This window comes from Myotis lucifugus, unplaced genomic scaffold (assembly GCF_000147115.1).
Source record: "Myotis lucifugus unplaced genomic scaffold, Myoluc2.0 scaffold_2023, whole genome shotgun sequence".
NCBI lineage: Eukaryota > Metazoa > Chordata > Mammalia > Chiroptera > Vespertilionidae > Myotis > Myotis lucifugus.
The window spans coordinates 2,858-14,588 of record NW_005873071.1 but is presented as its reverse complement, the minus strand read 5'-3'; the positions used below and the strand labels follow the sequence as shown (position 1 = coordinate 14,588).

At 46.2% G+C, this 11,731-nt stretch overlaps 1 long non-coding RNA gene across 1 annotated transcript; it reads right to left on the bottom strand.

Moving 5' to 3' along the window:
- Positions 1 to 10,172: 10,172 nt before the first annotated feature.
- Positions 10,173 to 11,432, bottom strand: LOC111824531. Its single transcript, XR_002827626.1, has 3 exons — positions 11,350 to 11,432; positions 10,761 to 10,839; positions 10,173 to 10,216 (listed from the first exon to the last, which is right to left on the bottom strand). It is a non-coding gene; the product is annotated as an uncharacterized LOC111824531 (long non-coding RNA).
- Between the last annotated feature and the right edge of the window lie 299 nt (positions 11,433 to 11,731).

The window sequence follows — 11,731 nt, the reverse complement described above, 5'->3', positions numbered from 1 at the left end:
TCAGGTGCCAGTTTTACCAATTATTTTCTTAAAATTTTAAATCCTCCTGGATTGTGTTTCTTAAGCTTCAGGGTAGGGATGACAACAGCTATAGGTTATTTAGGCTAATATTTTAAAAATCTTTATTGTTGACACTTTATTAAGACTAAATTGGGAGCACATGGAAAAGCCAGGGCAGGACCCCAGGCCGTCACCACCACCAACCTTGCACTCTGTGAGGAAAGGAGCCCATATTTCTTCCTCAACTCTGTATCCCCAACATGAAGTACAGTCTATGGCAGTGATGGCAAACCTATGACACGCGTGTCAGAGGTGACAAGTGAACTCATTTTTTTGGTTGATTTTTCTTTGTTAAATGGCATTTAAATATATAAAATAAACATCGAAAATATAAGTCTTTGTCTTACTATGGTTGCAAATATCAGGGTTTTTCAAAATGCTGATACGCCGACCACAAAAGGTTCGCCATCACTGGTCTATGGGATGCCCTCAAATATTACTTGAATTGACTGCTTAAATAGGACTCTAAAATCAACAATCTTTCCACTGCACCAAGTATAAGCTCCATTCTATTAAGACTATCAGGAGGTTTCAATGAAGACAATAGATTGCAAAGTTCTTGATAAAGCCTAAAAGGCTAAGCAAAAGTAAGACACTCTTGATATTTTTGTCATGCCAGTGTGACGACCAGTTTGTGGTTCTCTCCACCCCTTGATTGCCACGATGCAGGAACACTGGTTTGTTCTTTCCCCAAGGCCTTTACTCATTCACATTTCCTCAGCCACCTGTGTGAGCACCAGGTTTCTTCAGCACCATCCTCCACCTTCAATGCACACCCCCCGCCCCCACATTGCAACCACCACACACCCAGACAAACCTTCTCATCACCATCATCACTGAAATAACGGATCCTCTCCAAGATGACTCTGATGAGTTGCTCCTGCCAGCGGTCATCATCAATAGCCACTAATGACTGACTCAAAAACTGAGGAAGAAGAAGGGAGAAGAGGACCACAAAGGACAGTGGTAGGCTGTTCTGCTCCACAAAAGTGGGGTCAAGAAGAAGCAAGAGACAGGGGTTATGGCCTGTAAATATGGATAAAGAGGTGAAACACATGGTGGGAGTTAGGACTGAAGAATGATATTACAGTGACAATGATGGTAATGCCAATTACATGTGTGAAGCCCTTTCCAATTTACAAGGTCCTCTCTGATATCATCCTTTTTAATTCTGGGAGGCAGGAGTTACTTCCATTTAACCCATGAAGAACCTGAGACATGCAAAGGCTAAATACCTTGCCCAAGGACATACAGCTAGGGCCCTTTCCCTTACTCCCCCTTGATATAGGGTTGTAAGGGTATGGAAGGGGGCTCAAGACAGCACATAGTCAGATACTCTGAGGCAGAGGCCAGGAGGCAAGGGGACCACAGAAAGAGGTTTGTTTGAGCAGTTAGGCCCTTAATCATGACCTCAGTCTCTGGGGGGCTTGGGGCTATCCTCACTCAGGATCCTGAAGATGGGAAAGAAGGCAAGTGTGGAGGGAGGGAGGTCTTGGGGAGTGCTTACCCGGAACAGCCTGTCCTCCCACTCCTCCTGATTCAGGCTCTTGTCCCAGCCAGGGAGAAGAAAACATTTAAGTACTATGCGGCACTCAGCCTACACATTTAAGTACTATGCGGCACTCAGCCTCCAGAAGATGAATGACTTTCCAAAGGTCAAATACACACAGCTGACCAGTGTCAGAGCAAGGATACAAAACTGGTCTGTCTGTTTCCAAAGCCCACACTCTTCCCTGATCTTCTGCCCATAAGAAAGTGCAGGAGTCGTTCTGGAAACCCTGGAGCCACAGAACTTTGGACTGTGTTTCTGCTCAGTTCACAACATTGCCCCCAAAAGCAGACCCATCCAATAGCACCTCAAAGGGACATAGACTGGTTCCAGTTCTCCTCACCCCAAGGAACGTCCATCCTGCACCTGGGGACGCCATCTCTTTTGGAGTCTGGCCACTGTCCCAGCTTCATTCCTCCCCCTGCTAACCAAGCCCTTACCATCCAGTATCTCCAACATCTGTGGGATCACCTTCCTCCACAGCTGCCCAACACTGTGGTTTATAATAGGATGCAGAGAAGTGATAGGATGCAGGGCAGATAGTAGCCTCAGAGAGCTTGTACCAAACTCCTTTTCCCTGTAGGGCTTCCGGGAACACATCTGAGAAGCAAGCAGGAGGCAGAGAAAATATTTAAAAGAAGAGAAGAAAGAAAATGAAAGCAAATCCATAGAATGGTAGAGCTGGAGCTTAGGCCCTGCCCATTCTTTGCCACCTGTTGAACTCCTACATCCTCCCAGATGCTCTGGAAACATCACCTCTTCTGTGATGCCTTCCTGCCTCCTGGAGACCATGTGAGCCTGTTGCTCTTCTAAGTCTCGTTGCACCTTATGTATTCATCTATTAGTACATGTGTCACACTAGGCTGTAGATAGCTATTCCCACACTTGTCTTCCCCACTAAGTCTGTGAACACCTCAAGGGTAGGTCTATCTTTGTCATTCCAGGTGTGCATATGTCTAGCACATAATGTCTGGGCTAATAGAGAAACTCAAAACAGAGATCCAGAAAGGTATGTGGGCTTGTCCACGGTCAACAGAGAGCAGCTCACAATAAGGCCACACAGGAGAAAGGCAAACCTTTCCCATTGCCCACATCCTCATCTCGAGGCCTCACCACTATGCTCCCAGGTCCCTCCTCCATGCTCTTTGGCCCCTATCTCATTATTCCATACCCAGCATAATGCCTGAGACAAAGTAGTAACCAGCTCTTTGTGAAATGAGTGGATGGATGGATGGGTTGATGAGTGGATGGAAGACTATATGACTGTAGTACTCATTCTGGCATCACTTACCACAAGATGGGTCAGGAGTCTCTGAGGGGAAATGTATTCGGTAGCTAAGTTAGAGAGAGGATAAAAGAAGAGGACAGAGTCAGTGCACACTTCAGGATGCTCAACCCCCAGCCTCCACTGGCAGCTCCCCATCAGTACTTTAGACGAGGAGAAAGAGCAAAGAGGAGAGGGAACATCAGTGTCAATGCCACGGGAGCTGTGACATTTTGATTCAGACTAAAACACAAACCATAATATCTTCAGCCATTAAAAAACACACACACAAATGGTATGCTGAACAGACACCCTAACTCTAACCCTAAGTCCCACTGGGGTTAGAGGTCAGGGATGGGGTGAGCACAGAGTGAGGCTCAGAGTTAGGGCAAAGGAAGAACTATGGGTCAGGAGTGTGTGTATTCATTACTTTGTAATTAACAATGTTTGTACATCTTGAATCAAGTGTGTTATAATGAGGAGTGAAGGCAAGAAGGAACTCTGACTTTGAGAGGCATCCCCTTTTCATTCATGAAGCCAAATGGCCTTAAGTAGTTGCCTTACTCTTCCCATCATGGCCCAAGCATGGGACCTACAACCCCGCCTCCAGCATCCTCTGCATCCTCTTCTCCACACCCATCACCCCTGTAGTGTCTCAGCCAGCCCCCAACTACAACACTCCATGCCCACAAACAGACTTAATTTTCACAATGAGAACCACTCCACAGCCTGCCGACCATTGTACTTACGATCCTGGTGAAAGCTGCTGAGGTAAGGAAACTGGCCCAGGGAACGGGCCTTCAGAGCCATTTGTGTGGCTGCCTTACACAGAGGCACGAAGGCCAAGGTGTTGTTGGGCTCACACACCAACGTGACCAGTTTGGGCAAAGATACCTGGCAGGAGATGTGGCAAGAATTTCAATGCCAAGCCCCAAGTAAGCCCGTCATCAGTCTCCAACCCAAAGACCTTGTCTCCCTTTCCAGACCGAGTATTTGAGGCCTGTATACAGATCCCCCTTAACCCATTCATATCCATTCTCTGCCTTCTCTCCCTCTTCTTTCTCTCTCTCTCCCCCACTCCCACCCCCAACCCCTCGCTTCAGGTTGGAAAAGTATAACCAAGGTCCTGATTAAAATTATAGCAGGCATAAGTTGACTTGACAGATGAGGACTTCTTGAAATTTGGAATGTGTGACTTGTAATCACCTTCATTGAGGAACCTTCCAGAGTCAGAGACATGCTGAAGGTCAGGAGGCAGAGCTCACTGGGAGGGAGAGTGAATCTTAAGTCCTTTTCCTCCCACAACACAGCCCTTTCCTCAGCGCTGATGCAAATCAGTTCATATGAGCCTCCCAGAATCCCTGGAGGTTGCTGAGAACAGTGAGGAAATATAACCACCCCCTTTTTTATAAAAGAAGACAATGCAGCTGGGAGAACAAGTTATTCAAGATTTTACAGCTAGAAAACTGGCTGACCAGGATTCAGACTCTGGCTTCCAGATCCACACCCAATGACCCTCCTTTGCTGCCCTGAGCACTTCTCAGTGGAACCCCAGGCACTTGTATGGAATGAAATGCAGGTGGGTTGAGGTGACAGAGACACCACAAGGCATTTGATGGAAGGGGAAGGTGTGAGGTAGTTGGGGGTGGGGCCAGGGTCAGGGTAGTGATCTGGGGAGCCAGGGGAGGAGGAAATGGAGAGGCCTGTTTGGCCCTCGCTGTTTATACCATCTGCAGGATTCTGGAACACATTATTCGGATGTCCTCTTCATTCTAGGATGAGAAAAGGAAAGATTTAAATCTAAAACCAATGCTAGCTAAGTCTCTGGGTTCACGGCCTTCCCTGGCTCACTGCTTAGGGTTTTACAGACCAAAGACCCTTCACATGTGCCAGGCATACCCTCCTGTTTCCCTCCTGTTCCCAACCCTGCCTTCTTCTTGTTCCATCCCCTGAGGTGTGCTCCCATCCGAGGTCCCCTCCCTGCCCAGCCCCTTGCTCACTGATGAATTGGACTCCACAAGCTTGATGATATAGCTGATTAGAGCGTTCCCCTGGGGCAAGGCCAAGTAGTTATGCTGGCCCAGCATCTCAATGAAGTGCAGGAGGACCTTCGGCACCTGTGGAGTCACAGACCATCACATGACAAGACAGAAAGGAATGTCAGGGACTGCCCAGTGTGACCCTTCATAATCCAGGTGAGGACACAGAGGACCAAGGCAGGTGAGGGGATCAGATCTCCTGACACCAAACCCAGTGAGACTCTACAGTGGGCTCTCAATAATGACAGACCACAAGCCACTAACCCTGACCACTTCTGTACTTTGCCCTGAAGTTCTAACCGCTTCAGCTCCACCACCTCCCTGGAGAACTCTAAGTACTTAGCTTGCCCTCACCTTATTTCCCCAGAGATATGAAAATTATCAGGAATGTTGTATTGGGGGAGAATCTGAGTCCCAGAAAGTCCCATGGTCTGGCCTTCCTAGGGAAAGCCAGGAACAAATCCCACAAGTCCTGAGGGCCCATCCCTCAAGATTCCAAGCTTTCCATTAACCTTCTGAGGATGTATTTTTAGGGATAATGCCATTGTCGTGCATTTGGTACCCCAAACCACTGCTCCCCTCCTCTCCTGTTCCCCTATCCGTGTGATCTAGAACTGAAGCAGTCTCTGCTGTCTCCAGCCCTGTCTGAAGAGCTTCTTAAAAAATATGGTTTCTCACAAAATATTGAGTCAGCAATTTGAAAGATAAGGTAGCAGAAAACACCTAATTAGAATAGCAAAAAAAAAAATGAGGATAGTTTAGGGGCATCTGGTACAACATCAAGGGAAGTGCAGAGAGTCCCAAACACAATGAACCCAAAGAGGCCCTCGCTAAAACACATCATAATTAAATGCAGAAGGTTAAAGACAGAGAATCTTAAAAGCAGCAAGAGAAAAACAGTTAGTTACCTACAAGGGAGCTCCCATAAGACTGTCAGCTGATTTCTAAATGGGAACTTTGCTTGCCAGAAGGGACTGGCAAGATATATTCAAAGTGATGAAAAGCAAAGACCTACAACCAAAATCACTCTAACCAGCAAGGCTGTCCTTTAGAATCCAAGGAGAGATAAGGCTTCCAAGACAAGAAAAAGCTAAAGGAGTTCATCAACACCAAACCAATATTACAAGAAATGTTAAAGGGACTTCTTTAAGTAGAAGAAGAAAGGAATATCAAAAATATGAATAATTAAATGGCAATAAGTACATATCTATCAACAATTAATTTAAATGCAAATGAATTAAGTGCTCCAATCAAAAGACATAGGATGGTTGAATGGATACGAAAACAAGACGCTTACATATGCTATTTGCAAGAGAGCCACTTCAGGTCAAAAGACACATACACAGACTGAAAATAAAGGGGTGGAAAAAGGTATTTCTTGAAAATGGTAACAAAACTAAAATAGCTGGAGTACCAATACTTATATCAGACTAAATAGACTTTAAAACAAAGACTATACGGAGAGCCAAAGGAGGACCCAGCAATTTCACTTTTGGATATTTATCTGAAGAAACCCAAAACACTAAATTGAAATGTCATATACATCCATAAATTTCTTGCAGCATTATTTATAACTAGAGGCCTGGTGCACAAAAATTTGTGCACTCGGGGCGGGTGGTCCCTCAGCCCGGCCTGTGCCCTCTCGCATTCTCGGACCCCTCGGGGGATGACCACCTACTGGTTTAGGCCTGCTCCCCAGGGGATTGGGCCTAAGCTGGCATCAGACATCCCTCTGGCAGCCCGGCAGCCCTCGGTGGATGTCCACTTGCCAGCGGGGAGCAGACCTAAACTGCAGTCAGACATCCTTAGCGCTGCTGAGGAGGCAGGAGAGGCTCACACCACCACTGCTATACTGGCAGCCATCAGCCTGGCTTGTGGCTGAGCAGAGCTCCCCCATGTGGGAGCCCACTGACCACCAAAGGGCAGCTCCTGCATTGAACGTCTGCCCCCTGGTGGTCAGTGTGTGTCATAGTGACCAGTCATTCCCAGGCTTTCTGCTGTTAGGGTCAGTTTGCATATTACCCTTATATTATACAGGATAGAGGCCTGGTGCATGGGTGGGGGCCGGCTGCTTTGCCCTGAAGGGTGTCCCGGATCAGGGTGGGGGTCCCGCTTGGGTACCTGGCCAGCCTGGGTGAGGGGCTGATGGCTGTTTGCAGCTTGTCACACCCCCTTCGGGTTGGGGGTCCCCACTGGGGTGCCTGGCCAGCCTGGATGAGGGGCTGATGGCTGTTTTCAGGCTGACCAGCGACTGAAGCTCCCAGCCTCTCCTTTTTTTCTTTTCTTTTTTTATTCTGGGATTTATTTACCTTCTATAATTGAAACTTTGTTGTTGTAACAGGAGCTGAGAGCCGGCTCCTACTCGCTCCAGCTCTGAGGCCACAGCCTGCTGAAAGCAGTTATCTGGGGTTTGTTTAGCTTCTATAATTGAAACTTTGTTGCTTTTGGAGTGCAGAGCCGGGCCGCGGCAGGCAGGGAACCTTGGCTTCCTCCATCACTGGAGCAAGAAAGCCTGCTCATTTCAGCTGCATGGCTGCCGGCCGCCATCTTGGTTGGGTTAATTTGCATATCTTGCTGATTAGCCAATGGGAGGCATAGCGAAAGTAAGGTTAATTACCATGTTTGTCTATTATTAGATAGGATAGCCAAGATCTGGAAGCAACCTAAGTGTCCATCAATAGAGGCATGGGTAAAGAAGAAGTGGTACATATATACAATGGAATATGACTCAACCCTTAAAAAGAATGAAATCTGGCCATTGGCAGCATGGATAGAGCTAGAGGGTGTTGTACTGAGTGAAATAAGTCAAACAGAGAAAGACAAATGCAATATGATTTCACTTAGTTGTGGAATATAAAAAACAAAATAAATGAACAAGCAGAACTGAGATGGACTCATAGACACAGAAAACATTTTATAGTTGGCAAATGGGAGGGGAGTGGATGGATGGATGAAAAGGTGAAGGAATTAAGAAGTACAAATTGGTAATTATACAATAGTCATGGGATGTAAAGTACAGCATAGGGAACATAGTCAATAATTTTGTAATAACTATGCTGGGTGTATACTAGATTTATTGGGGTGATCACTTCATAAGTTATATAAATAAATGTCTAATCCCTAGGATGTACACATGAAACTAATATAATATTGTATATCAACTGTAATTGAATAAAAATTTTAAAGAAAGAATTTACATATATATATATATATAGATATATAAAGAAAAGCATATATTAATATATATATATATATATATATATATATATATATATATATATATATATATCTTCTCAGACCACATGCAAGATGTGATGTTTCAGGACTTCTCTCCCTAACCAAACTGTGGATTCTCTGGGGGAAAAATTAATATCTTTCAGAGCTCCATGTCCCTACTGGGCTCACCACAGTATTGCCCACAGAAAAGGCTCAGAAAATAGGAAGCAACCACCTGTTCACTTCTCAAACCTTTCTCAGGTTTTGACAAGCCCAAATGTAACCCATGGGCAGAAGTCTGAGGCCAGAACTAGATTGGCAAGGGGGCCTTACCTCTCTCTTCATTCCCCCAAACCTTCCCCTCTCCATCTTACCACACCTCAAGTTCTCAAAACAGCAACTGCCCTCCCAGCCCCAACATTCTGCCACTCTGCTCACTGGTTTGAGGTCCTCCTGAATCACCAGAATGGTTGAATTCAGTACCATGCGCTGCAGCTTCTTGGTCTGAGGCACTAGAGGAAAGACAGACATGCGGAGCGGTCAGTCTCCTTCCTCCCCCTTTGTTGCTTTGGGAGGCATGAGAAGACAGACAGCCAGGAGAAATTTTAGATACAGTCCTGCTCTTCAAGGCCAGATCAAACCCAAGATGCTATCTCCACCACCCCTCTGCTTCAAACCAGACTAAAAAGTGACCTAAGACAGTATTTCATCAAGCTAGCACTTGCCCCTCAGCCCTTACCAGACTCCCACAGCTGACCACACAAGTCTACCTCATTGGCGGAGCTGTTCTGCTCACCCTCTGCCTATCTCAACCTTTAGAACTGCCAGCACTGCTCTTCTGTGTGAATTCCTTTTGCTGACTCAGTCTCCTTTCTACTCTCAGCACAGCTCCTACACAGAGTCTGTCCCATCTCCTGACTGACACCTTCTCCCTTCCTGTTGCCCATTGCCATCACATTTACGTAACTTATCACCTATTATCCTGTATCCTTTTGCTGTGTGAACAGTCTCATCTTCCCTACTTGACTGAGCTCCTCAGAACAAGGACCATGTCTTATTTATGTGTGTATTTTCTGTGCTTCGTACTGTTAATCACACAGCAATGTTTTGATGGACACTTGATTGAAGTTAAAACCTACAATCCAAGATATGTTTTGTCCTTTAATTCTCACTAAAAATGGCTAAAGGTAGGAATTGATGTTACCTACATTTTTAGTTTTTATAATCCTCACCCAAAGGATATGTTGTTTTTATTTTATTGAAAGGGGGGCGGGGAGAGGGAGAGAGAGAGAGAGAGAGAGAGAGAGAGAGATCAATTTGAGAGAGAAACATTGATATGCCCCTGATCTGAAAACACACCAGCGACACAGCAACATAGGTATGTGCCCTGACCGGGAATTGAACCCACAATCTTGTGGTGTATAGAATGACAGTCCACCAAACTGAGCCACCCAGACAAGGCAACTCCATTTTTCAAATGAGGAAATAAAGGTTCAGACTACAAGTAATCTGCCCCAGTTTGCACAGCTATTAAGAGTCAAAATCAGCCGAAACCGGTTTGGCTCAGTGGATAGAGCGTCGGCTTGCGGACTGAAAGGTCCCAGGTTCGATTCCGGTCAAGGGCATGTACCTGGGTTGCGGGCACATCCCCAGTAGGAGATGTGCAGGAGGCAGCTGATCAATGTTTCTCTCTCATCGATGTTTCTAAGTATCTATCTCTCTCCCTTCCTCTCTGTAAAAAATCAATAAAATATATTAAAAAAAAATCAGGATTTGAACCCATTGAGTTTATGTTGAGTTTAAAGCTGTGCTTTTTTATGATGGGAAAAAAGAGGAACCAATGTAATAATCTGAACAATAAAGATTTAATTAAAAAAAATAAATCTGTGCTTTTAACTACTAAATGGGACTGTATGCCAGAGCAAGGAGATTTCCTGAGCAAGAAGATCCCTAGGACCAGGCTTGTTTCCTACTCACATTCCTGGAACACATCAGCGAACACTTGAAAGGCTGATTCCATCTTCTCTGGATCACTGGATTCCACGGCCGTTAGTAATAGGGATACCATCTGATCCTGGTATAACTTGGCTATTAGAGGGCATGAATAAAGGGAGTCAGGGGTATGTTTAAGTGGGAGGTGGTGTGTAGAAGTAAATCATGCTCACAGCAAACCACTGATGCCATGGGCTGGATAAATTAGGGTCTATTAGGTTGGAGAAAGAAGCAGATAGAAAGAGAGCCAGTGTTTGTCCAGCATTTACCATGTGCCACGCTTGGGGGCAGACGCTTTTCCTAACCTAGGCCTGTCCCTCCCCTGCCCCACCATGTGCTCACCAATTAGGTCAGAACCTCTTTCGTGACCATCAGTGCTCTAATCACAGTATCACCTTTCTGAGCTCAGGATCACCAAAGGAGACCGGGAAGCCAATCCCAGGGGAAGGAAGTGGTAGCAAAAGGGATAGGGAAGGGAGAATGTCTATGCCCTTGGAGATTCATTGAATTTCAGGCAAACTTTACATGGATTACTTTGCATCTTGTCTTAAGGAAAGAAGGCGGTCTTGGGAACCTAGCCTCCCATGGAGTACAAAATCCCCGGGCCTATACCTGGGGTTAGGAAAATGTGTGGACTTACCCAGGATGAAGAAAGCCCTCAGGACGAGGCTACGGTTCTCCACAGAGTGAGGGTCTGCTGGGTTCACTCGTTCACAAAGCTGTGGGGAGACCAAGGGCATCAGACCTGGGAGCACTGAAAAATCTGGGGCTCTGGGCATGGATGGAGAAACTGAGGTATGCAGCCAGAAAAAGTGCGGCAATAGGACCCAGGAATACACCTACACAGCCCCAAAGAAAAGAAGACAGTGGCCAGCAAATATATGGACGGTAACACCTTTTAACAAAATGTTCAATTGTCCTCTTCCTCCAATTGTCCTCTTCCTCCTCTAGGCTACAACACAGAGGGCCTGCCATTTCCCACAGGCATCTCTGCCCTTAGCCAGTTTAGAGGGAGCAACAATGGCCTCCACCCCCAGAAACATACAGAAATGTATCCAATTTACTCTGTGACCACAATCCAGGCAGGGAAGCCTGAGGTGTGTGCAGTTACGGTCACCATGAGAAAAGCCCAGGGCCGTGTGGAGGTAGTGACCTGCTCTGGGGTAACCATCACCTTCAAACAAGAGGGGAAGACCAAGCCCAGGATACCTGCAGCCTCCAGCACTCACCTGCTGGAACAGCATGCCAGTAATGTTTTCCAGCTGGGATTCCAAGTTTATACCTCCGCAGCCGCTGAGCGCCAGAGCATCCACGAGTTGGTAGATACACTGTGTGTGTAAGGACAGAGTCAGCCACTCAGCCAGCCCTTGCCACAGCCTCAAAGGAAAGCCTCTGTCCTCAGATCTCCTCTCAGAGGTGGCCCAATATCATAGTTCACACTGCCCTCTTGGACCTTTTCATGAAGGCCCAGGGGCTAGTTTCTCCATAGCCAAATACAGCCATGACCTGTTCTTCCTCCTCACCCAAGAAGCTACACTTACTTTCAGATAACCTTATTATTTCACGGTAACTTTTAGAGCAACTCAACATGGCAGGTGTTGGCTGACTTCA